The following is a 23,055-nucleotide window of genomic DNA, read 5'->3' on the forward strand; positions in this document are numbered from 1 at the left end:
TAGTGTATATAATATGTTAAAGCAATGGTGTATATGTGTGCCTGTAGGTATAAATTTAAATTTAGTAAATGTTTATGGAAGTTGTATCCAGTCATTTTTAAACAGCTTTAAATCCCATATCATACAATTCATCCATTTCAAGTATACAATTCAGTAACTTCTAGTGTGTGTAGTTGTGTACTATCACTAGGATCAATTTTAGAATATTTTCTTTACCCCCAAAAGAAATTCCACTCCCGATAGCTATCACCTCTCCCAATCCTACCCCTCGACATCTGCCCCACCCCCAGGCCCTGACAACCACCCATGTATTTTTTTGTCTCTATAGATCTTCCCAGTCTTGGTATTTTATGTAAACAGAATCATACAGTCAGTACCCTACACGTGTGTGTTCCATCAGCGTCAGACGTGAGTGACACTGCGGCGTGCCCTCCGTCTCCTGTTGCTGATGATCCTTCAGCTCCACCATCTCCTACCTGCTCTCCCTCCTCCATCAGGAACTCTTCTGGCCTGTTCACTCCGTGCCAGCCTCTATACGCCAGCCGTTGTGTGGTACCAATGTACTTTTCAAGGTACCGTACTCTAAGATAAGATTTAAAATGTTTTCTTTATTTTCAGGGTTTTTTCTGTATTATTTTTGTGAAAAGTATAAACCTATTTTAATATAGTACTATATAGACGATTGTGTTCTTTCGGTACCTGGGCTAACTTTATTGGACTTACGAATGCACTCTTGGAGTGGAACTCATTCGTATGTAGGGGACTTACTGTACTGATGTGGCCTTTTGGGTCTGGATCCTTTCAGCACCATGTTTTCAAGGTCTGTTTTAGGATAAAGCAGCATGGATAAGCATATTCCTTTTGACGGCTGTTGTTATCAGTTTCTTAGTTGTGTCTGATTCTTTGTGACCCCATGGACTGCAGCACGCCAGGCTTCCCTGTCCTTCACTATCTCCCTGAGTTTGCTCAAATTCATGTCCATTGAATCGATGATGCCATCCAACCATCTCATCCTCTGTCATCCACTTCTCCTGCCCTCAATCTTTCCCAGCATCAGGGTCTTTTCCAATGAGTCAGCTTTGAATAAGATTCTAATGTGGGTACACCATATCTTATTAATTCACTTCACATTGCTCTTATGGGTAAACAGCCACACTTTGTTGTAGACACCTGATCTGTATAATTTATATACTATAGGCACTATGCATCAGAGATTATATTTAAAATGTTCAGTAACAGCCAGGCACTAACGAACAACCACAGATGTTATAAGTGCTGGAACTGGTTTCTGGAGCTCCAGTTAGTGCCCAGGTATTCTCTTCATTTGCTAAGACCCAGGGTGTGGGGGGCAAGGAATTCAGGGGGCTCGGAGCAGACTGTTTACCAGCTCTCATGGAAGTATTTCAATAAAGCTGACATCTCCCTAGCAGAGCAGCTGTGAGGGTTAAATGAGCCCAGACACAGGTAGGACCTGGGGGTTCTTGTTTGGAACTTGCAGTACTCCACCACATGTAGCGAGCAAAACTGTCAGCCTGAAGTCACTGCTCCTCATTCCCTTCTATCTAGGACTGCTCCCCGTGGCTGAGCAAGTCCCTCTCCTGGAAGCCTACTTTGTTATGCATCTAAAGGGAGTCATAAGGTTGATGGCATGGGCAAGCACATCGCCCTCAGACATCAAAGGGAAAATCTCCTGCCTGCTTCCCATGATCCCTTCCCTGGAGAAAGAGGAGGGCAAACCTGGCTGGAGTCTGAAGGAACAGGCAGGATGGGAGGCCACCGGGATGCAGGAAAGAAAGAAGTTCAAAGAGAATTCTACCTTTTCAGGTCCGTGCTTGCCTTGCATTGGCCTCTGTCCCCAGAGTAGTCCCTGATTTTGTCTAGAGTCTGTGGATCACTTCTCATTTTTGCCGTTAAAATCACAGAATTTAGGAGGAAACTGATAGCCAAGAACTGTCTCAGCTGGAGAGTCAAGAGCAGAGGTTTCCTGATTACGGGCTAAAGCTGCTTGCAATTCACCAGCCCTGTGAAAAAAGTCCGTTTAAGAGGCATTGTCTGAAATGACTTCGGTTCAGTACAACACATGATGAGCTTCGTTGAGTGCCTTCTTCATCTTTAACCATGCCCTGCACTTGTACTCAGGTTATTCTCGTAAAGTGATTTCACATGCCTGGGCTTTCTCAGGCCTCCTTGGAACCATGTACAATTGAAGGCGTTTTAATCAGGATCTTGGTTGCTGGAGGATCTGATTTGAAATGGAATCATACTTAAAGTTAGAAAATAATACTTATGAGAATGGACTCAAAGGACTTAATCTGAAGAAGAGAAAGATGAAGCGGCCCATAGATGATATTTTAGATATACCATATAGCAAAAATTCACTACAAAGGGAACAGAGGGTCACTGCCCACTGTCTCTAGATGGTGGACAAATCAAACATAGCAGGGACCAGAAGGCATAGGAATGAAAGTGTGAGTTTTCATTGGTGGATGACTTAACTTTCCAGGAAGGTTTGTCAAGAGTCTCCTTTGGCTATCTGAATGCACTGACCTGTTCAGTGTTTTCCTGAAAGGAGAGGCAGGGATTGGATATGAAATAGCAGAATTTCCTGCTGAATGGTCTGAGGGAAGTCACAGGGGCTAGGACACAGGTCACCTGCTCTACCCTTCCCATCTCTGTGTCATTAACTGGAATCCTATAAGGTATTGAGCCTCTGTGTGTCTGTGTGTGCCCATGTGTGCACACACACTCAGCTGTGTCCAACTCTTGGTGACCCCATGAGCTGTAGCCTGCCAGGCTCTTCTGTCCATGGGATTTTTCCAGGTAAGAATACTGAGTTGCCACTTCCTACTCCACAGGATCTTCCCAACTCAGGGATCGAACCCGTGTCTCCTGCGTTTCCTGCCTTGGCAGGCAGGTTCTTTACCACTAGTGCCACCTGGGACTCCTCAAAGTGTTCGGAATCACAGGGGCTTTCAACTGCAGGGAGCAGATAACCTGGCTCCAGCTGGCTTCCCCAGTAAGTAGAGGCATCATCTCCCATCAGCGGACGTGGAGAGCTAGGTCACGGTCCTGGCGTGGATGGAGAACCACTCCTCAGTGCCACCCAGGCGCTGGGCTCTTTATCAGTCTGTGCAAGTGTCCTCAGCTTTGCTTTCATCCTCAAACTTTCCTTGCTGGTTGTAAGGTGGAGCCGCTGGGGGTCACACGGACTCTCGTTCATAGAAGAGGGAGAAAACGACCACCTGCTTCCTACTCGTGGCATCAAATCCTTTCCTTTTTACCTGGCTGGATAAGTTAGGTCGCACCCCCCCCCCCCGCCCCCCCAATCTGAGGCCAAAATCGGTCACCAGGGAAATACCACAAGCCAACTGGCTTTTCTGGATCCAAACAAGGGTGGTTAGAAGTTTGGGAGTTAACTGGGATGCCCACCGTATTTCTGTCCCATCAAGACAAAACTTCACACACGATTGCTGCCTGGGTGAGGACCGAGGCTGGGGCCGCTGGCTCTTGCAGTCATCACCTGAGGATGAGGGCATTTCTGAATCCAAACTCTGTCTTCTTTCTACCACCATTTATGTCACATTCTGAAACTTCTATCATTCAAGTAACTCCTTCACAGTTTTTTTTTTTTTTTTTTTGCTACATCAGCACACCATCTGTGATATTCCTTACTACTTTTGTTAAAACAGGCTTGGTTCTTTTTCATAAGTTTGCTGTAAAATGAAGCCAGATAACCATTGGAAATAGGAAACCCATGTCTCTTGTCAAAATTATCAGTTTGTTGTTAAAATACGATAAACAATGTTTATTAATTTTATCTAGACACAGATGCCTGCAAAGGTACTAAGGCAGCTTCTGAAAAAGGAAGATTAGCAAGTGTTTGAAAGTGTCAAAGACACCCCGGCACCCAACAGAGACTCTCTCTATTCTACGCAGATGAATTGAAAGGAATTTGAAAGTAGACCAGCTTTCCCACTCTATGACTCCTGTTATTTAACAACATATCTGTGTATTACATTTTAATAACCAACATGATTACCCAATAATCAAAGTAAATAACCAACTTTATTTCATCATTCTATTTGGGTAGCCCTAGCCCTGTTCGTTTCCAAGGCAAACCATTCAATATCACAGTAATCCAAGTCTATGTCCCAACCAGTAACTCTGAAGAAGCTGAAGTTGAATGATTCTATGAAGACCTACAAGACCTTTTAGAACCAACACCCAAAAAAGATGTCCTTTTCATTACAGGGGACTGGAATGCAAAAGTAGGAAGTCAAGAAACACCTGGAGTAACAGACAAATTTGGCCTTGGAATGTGGAATGAAGCAGGGCAAAGACTAATAGAGTTTTGCCAAGAAAATGCACTGGTCATAGCAAACACCCTCTTCCAACAACACAAGAGAAGACTCTACACATGGACATCACCAGATGGCCAACACTGAAATCAGATTGATTATATTCTTTGCAGCCAAAGATGGAGAAGCTCTATACAGTCAACAAAAACAAGACCAGGAGCTGACTGTGGCTCAGATCATGAACTCCTTATTACCAAATTCAGACTTAAATTGAAGAAAGTAGGGAAAACCGCTAGACCATTCAGGTATGACCTAAATCAAATCCCTTATGATTAAACAGTGGAAGTGAGAAATAGATTTAAGGGCCTAGATCTGATAGATAGAGTGCGTGATGAACTATGGAATGAGGTTCGTGTCATTGTACAGGAGATAGGGATTAAGACCATCGCCATGGAAAAGAAATGCAAAAAAGCAAAATGACTGTCTGGGGAGGCCTTACAAATAGCTGTGAAAAGAAGAGAGGTGAAAAGCAAAGGAGAAAAGGAAACATATAAACATCTGAATGCAGAGTTCCAAAGAATAGCAAGAAGAGATAAGAAAGCCTTCCTCAGCGATCAATGCAAAGAAATAGAGGAAAACAACAGAATGGGAAAGACTAGAGACCTCTTCAAGAAAATTAGAGATACCAAAGGAACATTTCATGCAAAGATGGGCTCGATAAAGGACAGAAATGGTATGGACCTAACAGAAGCAGAAGATATTAAGAAGAGGTAGCAAGAATACACAGAACTATACAAAAAAGATCTTCACGACCCAGATAATCACGATGGTGTGATCACTCATCTAGAGCCAGACATCCTAGAATGTGAAGTCAAGTGGGCCTTCGAAAGCATCACTACGAACAAAGCTAGTGGAGGTGATGGAATTCCAGTTGAGCTGTTTCAAACCCTGAAAGATGATTCTGTGAAAGTGCTGCACTCAATATGCCAGCAAATTTGGAAAACTCAGCAGTGGCCACAGGACTGGAAAAAGTCAGTTTTCATTCCAATCCCAAAGAAAAGCAATGCCAAAGAATGCTCAAACTACTGTACAATTGCACTCATCTCACACACTAGTGAAGTAATGCTCAAATTTCTCCAAGCCAAGCTTCAGTAGTACGTGAACCGTGATTTTCAAGCTGGTTTTAGATAAGGCAGAGGAACCAGAGATCAAATTGCCAGCATCCACTGGATCATGGAAAAAGCAAGAGAGTTCCAGAAAAACATCTATTTCTGCTTTATTGACTATGCAAAAGCCTTTCACTGTGTGGTTCACAATAAACTGTGGAAAATTCTGAGAGAGATGGGAATACCAGACCACCGGACCTGCCTCTTGAGAAACCTATATGCAGATCAGGAAGCAATAGTTAGAACTGGGCATGGAACAACAGACTGGTTCCAAATAGGAAAAGGAGTATGTCAAGGCTGTATATTGTCACCCTGCTTATTTAACTTCTATGCAGAGTACATCATGAGAATTGCTGGAGTGGAAGAAACACAAGCTGGAATCAAGATTGCCGGGAGAAATATCAATAACCTCAGATATGCAGATGACACCACCCTTATGGCAGAAAGTGAAGAGGAACTAAAAAGCCTCTTGATGCAAGTGAAAGAGGAGAGTGAAAAAGTTGGCTTAAAGCTCAACACTCAGAGTATGAAGATCCTGGCATCTGGTCCCATCACTTCATGAGAAATAGATGGAGAAACAGTGGAAACAGTGTCAGACTTTATTTTGGGGGGGCTCCAAAATTACTGCAGATGATGATTGCAGCCATGAAATTAAAAGATGCTTACTCCTTGGAAGAAAAGTTATGACCAACCTGGATCGCATATTCAAAAGCAGAGACATTGCCAACTAAGGTCTGTCTAGTCAAGGCTCTGTTTTTTCCTGTGGTCATGTATGGATGTGAGAGTTGGACTGTGAAGAAGGCTGAGCACCGAAGAATTGATGTTTTTGAACTGTGGTGTTGGAGAAGACTCTTGAGAGTCCCTCGGACTGCAAGGAGATCCAACCAGTCCATTCTGAAGGAGATCAGCCCTGGGATTTCTTTGGAAGGACTGATGCTTAAGCTGAAACTCCAATAATTTGGCCACATCATGTGAAGACTTGTCTCATTGGAAAAGACTCTGATGCTGGGAGGATTGGGGGCAGGAGGAGAAGGGGACGACAGAGGATGAGATGGCTGGATGGCATCACGGACTCGATGGACGTGAGTTTGAGTGAACTCCAGGAGTTAGTGATGGACAGGGAGGCCTGGCGTGCTGTGATTCATGGGGTTGCAAAGAGTTGGACGTGACTGAACTGAACTGAACCCTAACAATAAAGAACCTTCTTGCAATGCGGAAGACTGGGGTTCAATCCCTGAATCAGGAAGATCCCCTGGATAAAGGGATAGCTATCCACTTCTGGAGAATTCCATGGACAGAGGAGCCTGGTGGGCTACAGTCCATGGGGTCTCAAAGACCTGACTGAGTGCTTAACACTTTCACACCTAACTGTATCTCATGTACCACTAGTGACCTGTTCCCTACTATTTGGGAGACAGTCTATCACAGTCTGGGGGCTTGCTTCACCATCTTCATCCCTCCTCTTTAGCACTCAGGTAGTGAGAGCAACTGAGAAGACACTGACCTTGTTTGCTATTATACATACAGGCCTGTTGTCTGATCAGTGATCAGACTACACATGCATTTCTTGAGCTCTTACTGTGATTGTAGAAGGTATTAGGCAGAGCCCCCCACCTCAGTGTATTTAGGACCTAGGTGAGGAGAGAGGATCCAGCAACTGGAATAAAGAAGGGAAAATGGGAGTGGGATTGAAAGAGCAGCCTCTGCTCTTCCCTCCTGTCGCTCAGAGGCTGTCCGAGGTGTCGGGTGCATTTTGGCCCCTGGCTGATGTCCAGGGGATGAGGGACAGAGACCTGCGTTGCTACTTGGCTCCACTGATGGATGATGGAATTTACACCCCGGTGCAGGCAGAGTCGAGAGCCCCACACTGTCTGCTCGTCCTCCCAGCCTCAGAGATGCTGCCTCATCTTCTAAAGAACCCTTTAATGACGAGCATAGCTAGGGGACTTCATGAAACGAGCAACGTGCTCAAGTCAGGGAGTCTGGCCTTTCAGGGGGGATCAGCCAGACCCTGGAAGTGGGCTGTTGCTTCTTCCCTGGGTGAGCCAAGGTCTGGGGTGCCCTCTGTGCCTGGGAGGATGCAGAGAGGCTGTCTGGAAGAGCAGTTTGATTGCAGGCAGGGGAACCCCTTTCAGTGCCCAAGAGTGGGCTCTTGTCTAACACTCCCTCGGCAATGTGTTGTCCAAGGAGAGACACGTGCTGACAGAGCAAGAGGCTTGATTGGAAACAGGCTCCCAGGTGGAGAGCAGGGGAGGAAGGGAACCCAGGAGGGCTGCTCTGCCACGTGGCCAGCAGTCCCAGGTTTTCCTGGGATGGGGTTAGTTTCCTGCTTGTCTCTGGCCCCTCCTTCTGACTCGGGGTCCTTCTTGCTCGTGCGCTCATGGCTTAGCCGAGATGGATTTCAGCAGGACGCATTCTGGCAGGTTGGTAGGACATACGGACTGACCTTTTGACCTTTTCTGAATTCTTTCTCTCGGTAGTGGCTTGTTAGTCCTGTGTTCCTTACCAGGACCTCCTGTAATAAAATAGTTCATGCAGATGGTTACTGTGGTGCCTGGCCAGGGTGGGCAGTTTTGGTCAGTGTTTTCCCCTATCAGTGTCATTTGCTTAGTTTTAGAAGCTTCCATAGGCTGGTCCTTAGCTGGGACTGACTCCTTTATGCCGGCGTTGGTTGGAAATACTATGTTCATGTCCATGGGAAGCTTGCTTTTCAGAGGAGGATGGTGGGATAGGGAAGTGAGTGCCCAATGAATAATGATGAAAATTTCAGGCTGTATCAGAGAGTTCTTCCTGTCTGCCATCCGCAGGGACACGGGTGCCTTTTTACCCTATTGTCATTCATCTTCTAAGGCTTACTGAGAGCTGACCCAGTCATGCTCAGATGCCATGCACACCACCCACTGTGTGGACCCCCCTGAATGCACCCCTGCCTCCTACATGGGGCCATGGCCGTGTTCCCCTCTCTTGTCCCCAATCTGCTGTGTTTACTGCGTTCCCTCTGTCATCAGTTGGATTAATAATCTCTCCCTCTTGTCCCCTGTCAAACACAGCTTTTAAATTATTTGGCAAAACCTGACCAGCTCAAGAGAGGTCTTCTCAGCTCTCTCTTTAGTGTCGTTTATTACCTTACTAGGTAAGGGGTGTGGGAGCTTCTTGCTGACCTGGATTGGGACTTAGGAAGACGTTCTACATCTTTGTGGCTGGCACCTGCCTTGCACCCTGTCCCCAGATCGACTCCCCACCTCCAGTACTGACACCCCCAATAGTGGCTCCCCCCAGTGTGGCAAAAATAGCACAGATTCAGGAGCTAGAGAAGACAGGGGGAGATTCTGGGGAGAGGCAACCGTTCCAAACTTCACATTTCTTATATGTCACATAGATGTAGATGGACATTTCACAACTCAGCTGTACCGTGTGTGTGATTTAATCTTTCTAGAAGAATTTATGTTTTGAGTCCCTATTCTGCATGGTAGAAGAAATGTACTGTCAAAAAAATTGGGATTTCTTATCCTTTCCTCAGCTTTGCATTTATGTTCTGGGGGACTGAGCTAATATTACCATCATTCCAGGGGCCTAATCACTCTTCGATGTCATTTGGGCATCTGCTGAGCTGTCCTCCCCAAGTGGGTCTCGGTTGTCTATCCAGGCAATTTCCAGAGACAGTCTCTTGTCTGGAGGGTCCCTCCATCTGGGGTGTTCTCCTCTCCTCAGCACTTTTGGGAGCACAGGTATCATTCTGTGTTACTGCCTGAGGTTTCCTCCATCCCTCCACCCCTCCAGTGGTATGCTGGTAAATGTTTAACAACCACCTCTGGATGGAAAGTGGTCCTGATTTGTAGTGCTTGCCAACTTTGAGGGTGTAAATACTCCCACTATGGAAGATTTTAAGCTCCCAGTGATTTAACAGCCAGCTCACGAAATTCCTGGAGATGTAGCGCTCAATCCCAGCCAGCTGCAGCATGCCACTATGACACATCTTGTGACCAGGTCTCTGGAGATGAACGGCCTGCCTTCCACAGCACCTGCAGACAAGACAGAAGTCTTCTTGCCCTCATATCCCTGAAATGAATCTGAGTATTTCTACCTGCTTGGCTGCCCAGGGAGAGGATACAGGGCTGCTTTTGCAGGAGCCCCATTGTCCATGCTATCTCATTGCTGCTTTTCTGACTCCATCTGCTTCCAGGCTAGGGCATATTTTTCTAGTTGGTGGGATGGCTTTGAGTTAGAGGTAGTGACTTCTGTTACTCAGTCCAGCTCTTAAGCTTGGGGGACTTCCGTTGCCAAAGGGCCTTGGCTTTTGAAAGGACTCTTTGTTCTCAGTTACTACATCCTTCCACCAAGCAACTTACAAAATAGCCTACCAGATTGAGAGGAGAAAAAAGGACCAAGAGAGAAAAGTAATGACAAAAAGAAAAATTCATTAGTATCTCAATCCTAAATACTCGTTGGAAAGACTGATGCTGAAGCTCCAATACTTTGGCCACTTGATTCAAAGAGCCAGCTCATTGGGAAAAGATGCTGGGAAAGATTGAAGGCAGGAGGAGAAGGGGACAACAGAGGATGAGATGGTTGGATGGCATCACCGTCTCAATGGACATGAGTTTGAGCAAGCTCCAGGAAATAGTGAAGGAGAGGGAAGCTGGGCGTGCTGCAGTCCATGGGGCCGCAAAGAGTAGGACAGGACTTAGCAACTGAATGACAGCGACATCTCAAAAGCACCATTCTGTTGCATCAATATAGTAACACTTCACTACTGGGAGGAGTAAATAAGAAAATATATGGGAAGAGCGTCAGGCTGAGTATGACAGAGAAGAGATTCCACGACCTGGCTTATCCTGCTCTTTTCCCTCCAGCTGAAGGAATCACAGTTTCCTCTGGCTTGTGCTCTGTTGAATCAAGCACGGCTCCTACGAGCACAGCACACCACTGTCCCCTCCTTCACCCTGAAGGTGTGCCACTGTTTGGTGGTCAGAACGGACATTGTGCTTTTCCACTTAGAAGTCAAGAAAGAAACACCCAACTTCACAAAGTATTCACAGCACATACTTTAGCTCAAGGACTGGGAATTCCCTGGTGGTCCAGTGGTTAAGATTTTGCCTTCCAACACAGGGGGATGCCTGATCAGGGAGCCGAGATCCCACATGCCTCGAGGCCAAAAAACCAGGGCATAAACAAAAGAAGCAATATTGTAACAAATTCAGTAAGGACTTTAGAAATGGTCCACATTAAAAAAAAATTAAAAAAATAAAGAAGTTAAGGAGTAAATGACAATGTCATGGAGGGGTTAATATATGTTTAAATTGCTTGAGACTCGATTTCAGCTCTCATTGAATCCTAGAGCGAGAGGCATGTTAGTGAGGCTCACATCCATTTTAAGGGACTGCCGTCTCTTGCTGTGTGTTCTGGTTAACTGTGTTTTTGACCTCAACCTGCCTGCAAGAGGCACATGCCCGAGGGCAGGACTAGCGTAGACTTGTTACTGCTTAGAAAATGGCTGCTGCATTATATTTTTTGATTCCCTGGTTTGACTATGGTTTACCCCCATAAGAAGTACCCACTCAAGAAAAAGAGGGGAAAATGCATGTCTCCTCAACCATATCTAGGTTTATTATTTCTATGGATTCTTGTCTGAATGACCTATACTCATACACTTGCTTGCTCAGGCACATCCAACTCTTTGTGACCCCGTGGACTGTAGCCCACCAAGCTCCTCTGTCCATGGGATTCTCCAGGCAAGAACACTGGAGTGGGTTGCCATTTCCTTCTCCAGGGCATCTTCCCAACCCAGGGATCAAACCCAGGCCTCCTGCATTGCAGGCGGGTTCTTTCCCGTCTGAGCCACCAGAGAAGCCCTCAGTCATGAAGATGCCTTTCAGATTCTACAGGACATGGCTGTCTTTAGAAACAGAAGTAGCCCTTGGAAGCCCACGGGGGCCTTCTTTATCCTAGCATGGGAAAGGAGCGCGATTTCAGTTTATCTCGTCCCTGAAGCATAGACACTCGGTGAGGCTTCTTTTATTCCCAAGGAGATGGTGAGGAAGAAAGGTGGCCAGAGGGAACTGGAGATCATTGGCTGGCAGTGAACTCCACCACGTCAACATTCCTGTAGGATTTCGTGAGTGCCAGCTGACCACAGCCCTCCACAGGTCCTTGGGGAAAACAGCATGGCCAGGTTCCAGCCTGCAGATCAGATCAAATGCAAGGCCAGGATGAGGAAATAACCAAAGGGCCTCTCAGTGCTAACTTCTTTTACTTTCAAGAAAAACGAAGCCAATGTCTTTTCAGCTGTGAGGCATCTGGAGACTGGAATGGGAGAAGGAGGTTTTGTAAGTTTTGCTGCAGATTCAGAGTTTTGAATCTCAATTTCTGTGCCTGGTGGCATAAAAATATGTTGCAAGATTAACAAGCAACATGTTTCTAGCTATTCTCCCCCTTCCATCCCCGCCTTAAGAAAATGTTTAGTTCTTTCCCATTTAAATCAGCCTGTGAAGCGACTATTGCCTTAATAAAGTGTTGGTAGAGCAGAAAAGAGTGAAGAATTTAAAAGTTGGGACTTTTGAGTATCAAAATTCAACTCCGTGGATGATGATGACTGTCAGAAGCAATTTCTCCTCTCTCCCTCTCCACTAAATTAAAACCCTCTGACACAGAAGAGGGAAAGGAGAGAATCAGGGTGGGTGAGACACCGAGATAAGCTCTGGTGTGGGTTCTAAGAAGGTATCCTGAGTTTCTATCAATCATTCACATCGTTATGGAGCCCCTAGGTAGGTTAGTGGAAACAGTATCAGACTTCATTTTTTTGGGCTCCAAAATCACTGCAGATGGTGACTGCAGCCATGAAATTAAAAGACGCTTACTCCTTGGAAGAAAAGTTATGACCAACCTAGATAGCATATTGAAAAGCAGAGACATTACTTTGCCAACAAAGGTCTGTCTAGTCAAGGCTATGGTTTTTCCAGTGGTCATGTATGGATGTGAGAGGTGGACTGTAAAGAAAGCTGAGTGCTGAAGAATTGATGCTTTTGAACTGTGGTGTTGGAGAAGACTCTTGAAAGCCCCTTGGACTGCAAGGAGATCCAACCAGTCCATTCTAAAGGAGATCAATCCTGGGTGTTCTTTGGAGGGAATGATGCTAAAGCTGAAACTCCAGTACTTTGGCCACCTCATTGGAAGAGTTGACTCATTGGAAAAGACTCTGATGCTGGGATGGATTGGGGGCAGGAGGAGAAGGGGACGACCGAGGATGAGATGGCTGGAAGGCATCACCGACTCGATGGATGTGAGTCTGAGTGAACTCCGGGAGATGGTGATGGACAGGGAGGCCTGGCGTGCTGCGATTCATGGGGTCGCAAAGAGTCAGACAAGACTGAGCAACTGAATTGAGGTAGGTTAGAGGATGCTTCAAGAGCAGTTGTGTCTTTCTGCTTGACTGAAGCCTGGGGGATTGGCAAGTGTGTGGAATCCCCTTGAGGCCAGTGTGGAATGGAAAGAAATAGGTTAGAAATGGCTGCTTGGCTTTTCTTTAGGCAGAAACATCCTGGAACAGTCTTAGAGTTTTATTGAGACCCTAGTCTTCGAATCTAGAGTTTCATAGAGCTTCCAGCAATGGTAGACAGCAGCTAAAATTCCTTAGAGCCCTGGAAAAGAGTCTGGAGGTAGCTGAGATAGAGCCAGCCTTGAAGAATCCAGAGATGGGGATATGGGGGATGAAAGATGACCTGATTTCAGTCTCTATACCTTGCAGCAGATTTTTTTTTTTTTCTTGTAGAAGACTAAGAAATGGTGGCTGCAATTTCTTGAAGACTCCAGACTGTATCTTTGCCCAGGGTCCCTTTCCAGCCCTTTGACTTGGGACCTTCTGCTGTAGAGTCTCCACCTCCTAGCCCCTTCACCTTCAGGAGGGGTGTAGTGTGATGTGGGTTTGCACTGTCCGGTTTAGTAGCCACTAGATGCAAGTGACTATTTAAGTTAATTATCAGATTCAAAGTTCAATTCCTCAGTTGCTCTAGCTGCATTTTGAGTGCTCAAAAGCTACATGTGCCAAGTGGCTACTACAATGAACAGCCCAGTGCAGAGCATATCCATCTTTGCTGGAAGTTCTATTGATCAGTGCTGTGGCCTTGCCAGTAATTCTAAGACAGACCACTAGCCACCTTCTGCTTTCCTGATACCCACATACCCATGCACCCACCATGAGTGAGTTGAGTCCAGAGACTCCTGCCTCCAGTTCCTGAGCTGGCGTTTTCCTGGATGTGGCCATATGCAATTACTGGTGGTTCTTTTGCTGACACTTCCTGGCCTCAACACTGCTCTCACCACCAGAGCCCAGAGAGCTGTGAGTGACATGATGGCTTGTGTGGATGTCAGTGGACCCTCCCAGGGGCTGGTTGTCCTGGTCCAACAGGAAGAGGAGGCTTCCCATTCAGAACACAGAGCTTCATCAATTCCCAGAAGCCACCATGCCCATCAGAAGCATCAACTGATGTCAAGTGTCCTAAGACTGGAAAAGGAGAAGCCCGCACCCTCGAGTGGAGACGAAAGCCACGGGTGGGAGTTGGAACTCCAGCTCCACTCATTCTTGGCAGAGGCTTTGAATACCTCCTTCCTTCTCTGAAAAATGAGATAACTATATCTGCCTTCTAAAATTGAGTGTGGGGATAAATGTGAAATAACCTAAGACAATGGCTACCATATAATTGAGCCTCGGTAAATAACAGCTGCTATTTTTACTTCTCAGCTGCCCTCTGGGATAATCTGCCTATTTTTAGGGTAGGGCAGAAAGAGGGAGGAAAAACAGCAGTGGCTCCCTGCTCCACAAGTCTCTCCATCTTGCCATCTGGCATAATGAGAAATCATCCTGCTTAATTTGTGAAAATTACTTCAAGCCTCCGGCTACACCTGGTTTAGTCTGGTGGGTATTAGGCTTTTTTCAGGTGTGGTGGGGCCTTCAAGTGCCTGGAGGGGTGCATTTAAAAGCAATCTCTGGGGTCTACCTTGAGGGTCTTTTAGAGAGGGAATCCCAAATGTCTTTTCAGTAAGAGTTGAATATAGGGTACTGGATACAATGGAATATTACTCAGCCATAAAAAAGAATGAAATAATACTGTTTTCAGCAACGTTGATGGACCTATCGATGATCAGATTAAGTGAAGTAAGTCAGAGAGTGAAAGATAAATATTATATGATATCACATATATTGAATCTAAAAAATAGTACAAATGAACTTATTTACAAAGCAGAAACAGAATCACAGACATAGAAAACAAATTTATGGTTACCAACAGGAAAGGGGGAGGAGGGATAAATTGGGAGAACAGGATTAACAGAGCACACTACTACGTATAAAGCAGATAAACAGCAAGGATTCACTGTGTAGCACAGAGATCTATATTAAATATCTTGTAGTAAACTATAATGGAAAAGAATAAAGAAGAATATCAGTATATACCTATATTTATGTATAACCGAATCACTTTGCTATACACCTGAAACTAACACAATGTTATAAATCAACTATATTTCAATTAAAAAAGAATTATCAGTCCAGAGTGATATATTTAGATGAGGCTAAAAGGAGATGGGAGAATAAGACAGTTTCAGTTCTGGTCTTCCTCGTGTGATCTTAGGAGTGACTTGGTCAGTCAGACCTTGCACCTGGTAATGTTGTCTACATTTTTAGACTACTAGAGAAGTCATTGACTTAATGCATCAAAAACATTTAATGTATTTTTATATGTATAAGAAATTATCTTAAGCACTATCAGGACTAAAGAATTAAATAAGATAGTGTCTGTAAGGACTATATCTCAATAGAGGAATATAATATTTGGAAAGTTTGAAGTTTAGTCACTCAGTCGTGTCCGACTGTTTGTGACCCCATGGACTGTAGCCTACCAGGCTCCTCTGTCCATGGGATTTTCCAGGCAAGAACACTGGAGTGGGTCGCCATCTCCTTCTCCAGAGTATCTTCCCGACCCAGGGATCGAACCTGGGTCTCCCACGTTGTAGGCAGACGCTTTACTGTCTGAGCCACCAGGGAAGTCAAACAAGAATCTCGGGATTGAGGTCAGATCTTAGGGATGGTAAGAACCGATAGCATGTTGGAAAGATGTCTTAAATCGACTGCCCAACGTGGGGCTCGAACCCACGACCCTGGGTTTAAGAGTCCCATGCTCTACCGACTGAGCTAGCATGGACCATGATTAACATAGTGAGTATAAGTGGTGTGAGAACAAAGGATTGTGGGATCTAGCAAGAAGCCGTCACGCCTGGTGAAGGAGTGGGGAAATCAGTGGGTCAGTGGACTCTCCGCTGACTCGCCACTGGACTGGTACCCGAAGCCTCTCCCAGCCCAGCTTTTGCCGGTGAGACCCCACTGGAGGGGCCAACGTGGATTTGAAAGATCTCATCCTGGAGATAACCGGAGTTGGCAAGACATCACACGGGAACTACTATGTGACCTAGATATTGAGCCATTGGCAAAAAGTCAAGCTTAATGAACCAATCACAGGTAGCACTCTGGTTCTCTATAATGTTTGTGCTTGATGTTGAAGGATGGATGAATTTAAACCGAGGGAGGCAGTTATAACAGGATGTCAGGTCAAAGGAATTGAAGCTGAGGGCCCAACCATGTTCTCTGTGCAGGTCATAATGGGGAAAAGATTAGAGATTGGCCAGAAACTTAATTCCTGATCACCAGGGACCTTAAGACCCAAATTCTGCTAGGTCGTGGTGCCTCCTTCTTTTATCTGCCCCACACACCTTTATTTAGGGTAGGTGTTAAGAAGTGTAATTTCTGGATTATGCTATATGAGCATTTAAAATTGTAGTAGACATTGGCAAAAATGTCTTCTGGAATGACCATACCAATTTATACTCCAGCAGCATGTGACCATACCATTTTATACTCCAGCCCATTGCCCTGTACCCTGACACAAAATGTTATCAAAATAAATCTTTATCATCCTGATAGGTAAAGATGATCTTTAATTTTTAAAATATTTTTATTTTCTTAATTGCTAGTGAGTTTGAACGTTTATAGGACATTTGTGTTTCCTCTTTTATGAACTTCCCATTATGTTATTTGCTCTGTTTTCTATGAGATTTACTGGCAACCCCTGAATTTGCATAATTCAGCAGTTCTTGTTGTTTCTCTTTTTTTGTGTCAATATGGAGAGATTCATTTTATGTTCTGACAGTAGCTCTTTGTCATTTATAGATATTTCAAATATTCTAGTCTGTTTAGATTTCATATATGATGTTTTAGATTATAGATACTTTAATTTTGAAATAGTCAAATCTATCAGTCCTTTTATTTACAGATTTTTGCATTTCAAATCTTTTTAGGAAATTCCGAAACCATGAATATGTCTTCCTGTTTTTCCTAAATCTTCATAGTTTTTAAAGATTCTTAACTATGTAGACCATGTAGGATATGTACTCTTCACTGGTGAGAGGCCATGAGTCAGATTCATTTCCAAATTTTCTCCCCAACCCATTAGTTGAATAGTTCAGCATTTCCCAGCAATTTTAAGTCTCTCATTCTAGTGTCTGTCTATAATTGTTCTTGTGTGTCTCCAATCTATTCACCTAGTCTTGTAAAAATGCCATCCCTTTAAAAACACTAGACTTTTATTAACATTGACTTTTTGAGAAGGCTACTCTTTAGATGCTGCAATTTTTAATTTTTATGTTCATAATTACTGTGCCTATTCTTGAGAATTTCCTTTTGAATTTTGTAATCAGTTTAGGAATTTCCATAAAAACTCCTATTGAGCTTTTCTTGGGCATTGTATTGCAATCATTACAGGAAAAATTAATCACATTTTCCAAGTATTTAGTCATCCAATCTTGGAATACAGTAGGATTCTCTATTTTTCAAGTTGTTATCTGTGTCTTTGAAGATAACTTTACAGTTTTTCTTTAAATGATAGGCATTTCTGTTAGGCATTTGAATGAGTTATGTGTGTTGCTCTCATGAATGAGGTAACATCATTATTACTCAGATTTTTATTAAGCCCAAAATAATAAAATGTTTGTAAACAAACTCAGTTGAGTATAGTCTTCTCTGTAGTTATGACTTAGCATTCTGCTCTTTTAGACATTTGAAAGCAGGTAGGATTTTTCTAAGGATTTTTCTAATTCCCAAGCAAGTAGGAATTTTCTATTCATCAAGACTTGAGCAAAAGAACCATGTCTCTACGCACAGTGTGTCCCAGAGAGAAGGCTGTGTAGATTTCTACCATTAAGGGATAATGTATCAGACGCAAATCTGAGCCTACATAGGCAAGAGAAGTGGTGAGCATCAACTTACCACATTACTAATTTATGCACACAACTGTGGTGTTCTAATTGCCTTGATAAGCCATCTATTCACACTAAAAAAGATGACCTTATATTTAAAAAAGGGAAAAGTATACGAATCTTTCTAAAACCAAAAGTTTCAGGTAAATATTTAGAAAGATCATTAAATGTTCTTCCAAGGAGTTGAGGATATTACCGATTTGGTTGTACTTCAGCTGCAGTCTTATCAGTTTAGATAATTTATGAACTTGGTTCGGTCTAAGGGTACATTTCAATGTATCTTGAAATTCTCAAAGCTAACCATGGTCTTGGGCTTCCCTGGTGGCTCAGACAGTAAATAATCCACCTGCAATGCGGGAGACCTGGGTTCGATCCCTGGATTGGGAAGATCCCCTGGAGGAGGGCATGACAACCCACTCCAGTATTCTTGCCTGGAGAATCCCATGGACAGAGGAGCCTGGCAGGCTACAGTCCATAGGGTAGCAAAGAGTCTGACAGGACTGAGTGACTAAGCACCCAACCATGGTCTAGAACCCGAGAGTCATTTTAAAGTGTGCAGTAGATATGGGACATATCTGTTTTTACTTCTGCAATAGCTTTGTGTGAAATTTTCTTTTCCATGTGTGCAAAGGTGAAAGTGAACTGTTCTTCCAGGCCAGTAAAAGCTTGTGATCCTCTCTGGCAGCCATCTTGGAATTCTTAGCAAGATGGTTTTAATTTTCCTCTACAACAGGGTGAAGTGGGCACTCCTGGGAAGATACCTTTCGTCTTCTGGATTTTTCTGGTAGTAAAGTAAAGCTTTATGCCTTTCTTACCTTTACCTCACAGAAGTATTTCAAGCACCTAAGAAATGTAAAATGTAGACTGCTAACACTCATAAATAAAGAGTTGCATATATACTCATGTAACTAACAGATACGAAATATCTGGAGGTTTGGGGAGTGATAAACAGTAGGCAAAGATTTAGAAATATAAACTTAGACCTGTATTCATAAGAACAAGTAGAGTATTTGTTAATCCCAAAAAGGGAAAGGAAAAAATCCTTTGTCATTCAGAATCCATAAATGTAGACCCTACTCATCACTTCTAGCTTGTTATGAAACTGAGAATTAAAGAGTTTGTAAACTCAATTTTTAAAGCTATTTTGAGCCAAACCTGCATTTGACTATTTGATAACTTGGAGAGTTTAAAGACAAAAAATAATTTAAATTTGCAAAGTGATTATTTGGTGTCACATTCTGCCTACTATATAAAATAAAACTCTCAAACATGGAAATGTATTATTCGCTTGAAATACTTGCAGAATTGACTTTACCATGAAATCCTATGTCTTTTATAGATCTCTTGATCTTTGTTTAAGAGTAGGATTGGTGTCTGTGTGGTTTATAAAACCATCTTAGTTGAAGCTTCTCAGAAGTACACGATGTTTATAAGGGTTGAATGCACGCTGATTTTTGGGAAGGAATTAATACATAATTTGAATTCAGAGTACAGGCTTTAAAAAAATATGATCCAGCTTGGAGAAGCATTTCTGAAATACCTCTGGGGAATAAATTTCTTTTATTAATCCAATCAGCCATTGGATGTCATTCTTCCAATTTAATTATGTTTATCTACCAATGAGTGACTCTGCTTCTTAGGCATGTAATTTCAGTGGGTGCAAATGGTGATGGCAAATAATTGTCCTCAGGGAGATAATTGCTCTTGTAATTATTTGCCCATGCAAGTTAGCTCAGTTAAAAATTTAATCTTCTGTCAGGTGACCTGGCAAAGCGAGAAGGTGAGTTTCCCATATCCTCAACTAGAAGAGCCCTCGCATTTCATAGGCATTTTCTGGGTGCCAAGCACAGTGTTAAGTGCTTTATATACATTATTCCACTGAATCCCACCATCTTCCTATGAAGTGGGCTTGATTATCTTCATTTTATTTGTGAGAAACCTACAGTCCTGTAGATGGCAAGTAGAGGAACCTAGCTTCAAACCCAGGCCAACAGGCTGGTATGAAATAAATCCTACTCTACAGGGTGTTTGCAAATAAATGAGGAGGCAGCATTTGTAAAGAATTTAGCCCAGTGCCTAGTACATTGTTATCCTTATCGTCACAACTGTCTTAAGAGATTTTACTTCTGTGCTCACAGCCTGCCTCCTTCCAGAAACCCATTCCAACCGACAGGGCAAAACATTATTGCTGTTTAGTTGTTAAGCCATGTCCAACTCTTTTGTGACCCCATGGATTACATAGCCCACCATGCTCCGCTGTCCATGGGATTTCCCAGACAAGAACACTGGAGTGGGTTGCCATTTCCTTCTCCAGGGGATCTTCCCGACCCAGGGATCAAACCCGTGTCTCCTGCATTGCAGGTGGATTCTTTACTGCTGAGCCATTTGGGGAAGTCTACAAAAACCTCATGCCTGCATCCTAAATGTGAGAGTGCTTCGGACGGCTTTGCACACCCCAAGTCCTTGGGAATTCCTTATCTGGCTGCCCTGGTCCTTAGGGATTCTCTCCTCTCTGAATCCCCATCACTGCCATGTCTCTGTTTCTTAATAATAGGGCCTGGATGTAGAGTATACTGCAAAGGTCTTTTGATTACATGGAGGCTCGTTTTCTTGAGATTGCAGATTTATTGTGTACAAGGCTTTCTTGGATCTCTCCACAGGGTCTTCTAGGGTACACGGCTCTATACCAGACCCCGGATCAATACTCTTTGATTAAGTGTGAAACATGCAAGTCATTAACTACCTGAAGTCTAGGAGGTGCAGAGGGCTCAGGTGCGAGGCAGCTGTTTGCATGAAAAGGTGGGCGACTTCTCTTGAGGACTGTCATACTCGTCGGTGCCACCTGTTGGTTGGCCTTCCTCTTTTGATGATCTTTGCATAATGTGGTGTGGCATGCCAAGAGAGCTCTGGGGGCGTTTCCCTCTTCAGAAAAGCAGGCACTGATAACTCCCTCCTTCCCCGTGCCCCGTCTCTGCTCCTAGTACACAGGGCTGTGGAAGATGGGGAGTGGTTACCATTTTAGAGGGTGAACTGATGTGTCTTAAGAGTGACATTGACACTCTTTGGGGGTTTTCTGCCCCCAAATTCAGGGAATGGAGTCCCCAAAGCAATTGCTGGTGAAATTTGCAGTTATGTTAACAAGGGGAAGCTGACATCTTGCTCCCTGGGGGCATGGGCTAGCCTCCTTGTTCTGCTGCTCTCAGAGCAGGCTGGACCAGAGCACAGGAGTACCCTGGAGTGATGGAGCCAGGGAGGAGGGGGACAAGGACATCCTTCAGAACCAACCGAGATCTGGGAATAGTGGCTCTGTTCCTATCCCATGCCTGAGCTTCGGCTAGTGGGGAAGGTGAGGTTGGGGGCTGTGGGTTTCCTAGGGAGCTGTAGAGCCTAGGGGAGCTCCTGGGATGGGCTGGGTTTCCTGGGGCCTGCCTGCTTCCACACCAGCACTTTTCAGAAGGCGGTTGGGCAGCAGGGATTCCAGTGATGGCAGCAAGCTTAGCCCCGGGCAGTCTGGTAAGCAAACCTCCCTTCTCTCTTCACTTTCACACCATGGTCTGGAGCTGAATTTGGGCAGAGAAGAGGAAGGTGGTGGGGGAGAGAGAGCAGACCAAGCTTCCGCTCCTTCTAGGCCCCCAGAGCTGCAGGTCTGTCTGGTCTGCCCTTGTTGGGGAGGGCTTGAATGGAAGATGTGCCAGGAATTCTCAGATGGCCAGGACCAGCTCTTAAGAAGTGAAGCGAAGCTATTTTAATGAGTAAGAATGACTAAAAAAAATTAAAGAGTTGACTGATTAAGTCATTTCATGAGCAGTATGCAGCGGGAAAGAGGGTTTTCCAAGAAGCAGGGTGGTAGCAAATACTGGTTAATGGAAGTTGGTTCATATTTAAATGGCTGAAGACAAGATTTTTCAGTGAAACTCATCACTTCTTGAGCTCCACCAGGAATGGATGTGGGGCTGTGCCTACATAGTGAATTCTCATGATGTCTCTGCAAGGAGGCTGAAACCTTTCCATCTCAGAGCCACATGGGGCTGAGGTTCAGAGTGGTGACCTGATTTGCTAACCTGTCAAGGTGAGCAAGCAGCTGAGCTGAGCTGCAGACCTGTTGCTTGCTCTTTCCACCAAGCCATCCTGACTTCCTACTGCCCCCAGCTGTACAGTGCCTACTATGTGCAGGGGAACCTCATGGAGTCCTATCCGTACTAACTGAAAATCATGGCCTTGCTTTAAACCTAACATGCGTCAGTTCGAAATATGGAATGGACGGAGGGACACCAGTCATCTCCCCCAGAGCTCATATTCCCAAGAAGTGCAGGATGCCCTGAAGGACAGGGTGGGGCCAAGTCAGACAGAGGGCCTCCAAGGATTTTTTTTAAGAGCCCTGTCCTCACCACATGTCTGAGTTCTCTGTCTCTGCTCCCTGCCTCAGCCAGTTTTTCAGGACTGATCTGCTGATAGCATCTGAAAAAATGATGGGCAATGATATGTTTCTTCAAGGGTCCCATTTACAGAGAAAGTTGCCATTTAAATAAAAGCTTACCTCCAGTGTCCTGCTGAAGACATGCATCTCCTCAATGTTCATAGAAGCACTGTTTATGGTAGCCAAGACATGGAAGCAACCTAAGTGTCTGCCAACAGATGCATGGATAAAGAAGATGTGGGATGTGGCGTGCTCACTTAGTCATGCCTGACTCTCTGTGGCCCCACGGACTGTAGCCTGCCAAGCTCCTCTGCCCACTGACTTTTCCAGACAAGAATATTGGAGCAGGTTGCCATTTCCTCCTCCAAGGAACCTTCCCAACCCAGGGATTAAACTCATGCTCCTTGCATTGGCAGGCAGGTTCTTTACCAGTAGCACCACCTAAGAAGTCTATATATAACATATATATATATATTTCACTATGTGTAGTGGAATATCACTCAGCCATAAAAAAGAAATAATGCCATTTTCAGCAACATGAATGGACTTAGAGATTATTATACCAAGTGAAATAAGCCAGACAAAGACAAATATCGTATGGTATTGCTTATATGTGGAATCTAAAAAGGAAAAAAAAAGATTCAAAGGAAGTTATTTACAAAACAGAAATAAACCTACAGACATAGAAAACAAACTTATGGTTACCAAAGGGGGAAAGGGAGAGGAGGGTTAAGTTAGGTGTTTGGATTAACAGATACACACTAACTATATATGAAACAGATAAACAAGGACCGTTGTATAGCATGGGGAACTGTACTCAATATTTTGTAATAACCTATACGGGAAAAGAGTCTGAAAAATGAGTTTATAT

General features: G+C 44.2%; 1 non-coding gene across 1 annotated transcript; it reads right to left on the reverse strand.

Annotated features, from left to right (window-relative positions):
- Window positions 1–15,587: 15,587 nt before the first annotated feature.
- On the reverse strand, window positions 15,588–15,661 carry TRNAK-CUU (transfer RNA lysine (anticodon CUU)). The gene has a single exon. It is a non-coding gene; the product is annotated as a tRNA-Lys (tRNA).
- Window positions 15,662–23,055: the final 7,394 nt, after the last annotated feature.

The sequence above is a fragment of the Capricornis sumatraensis genome, chromosome 19 (genome assembly GCF_032405125.1).
Source record: "Capricornis sumatraensis isolate serow.1 chromosome 19, serow.2, whole genome shotgun sequence".
NCBI lineage: Eukaryota > Metazoa > Chordata > Mammalia > Artiodactyla > Bovidae > Capricornis > Capricornis sumatraensis.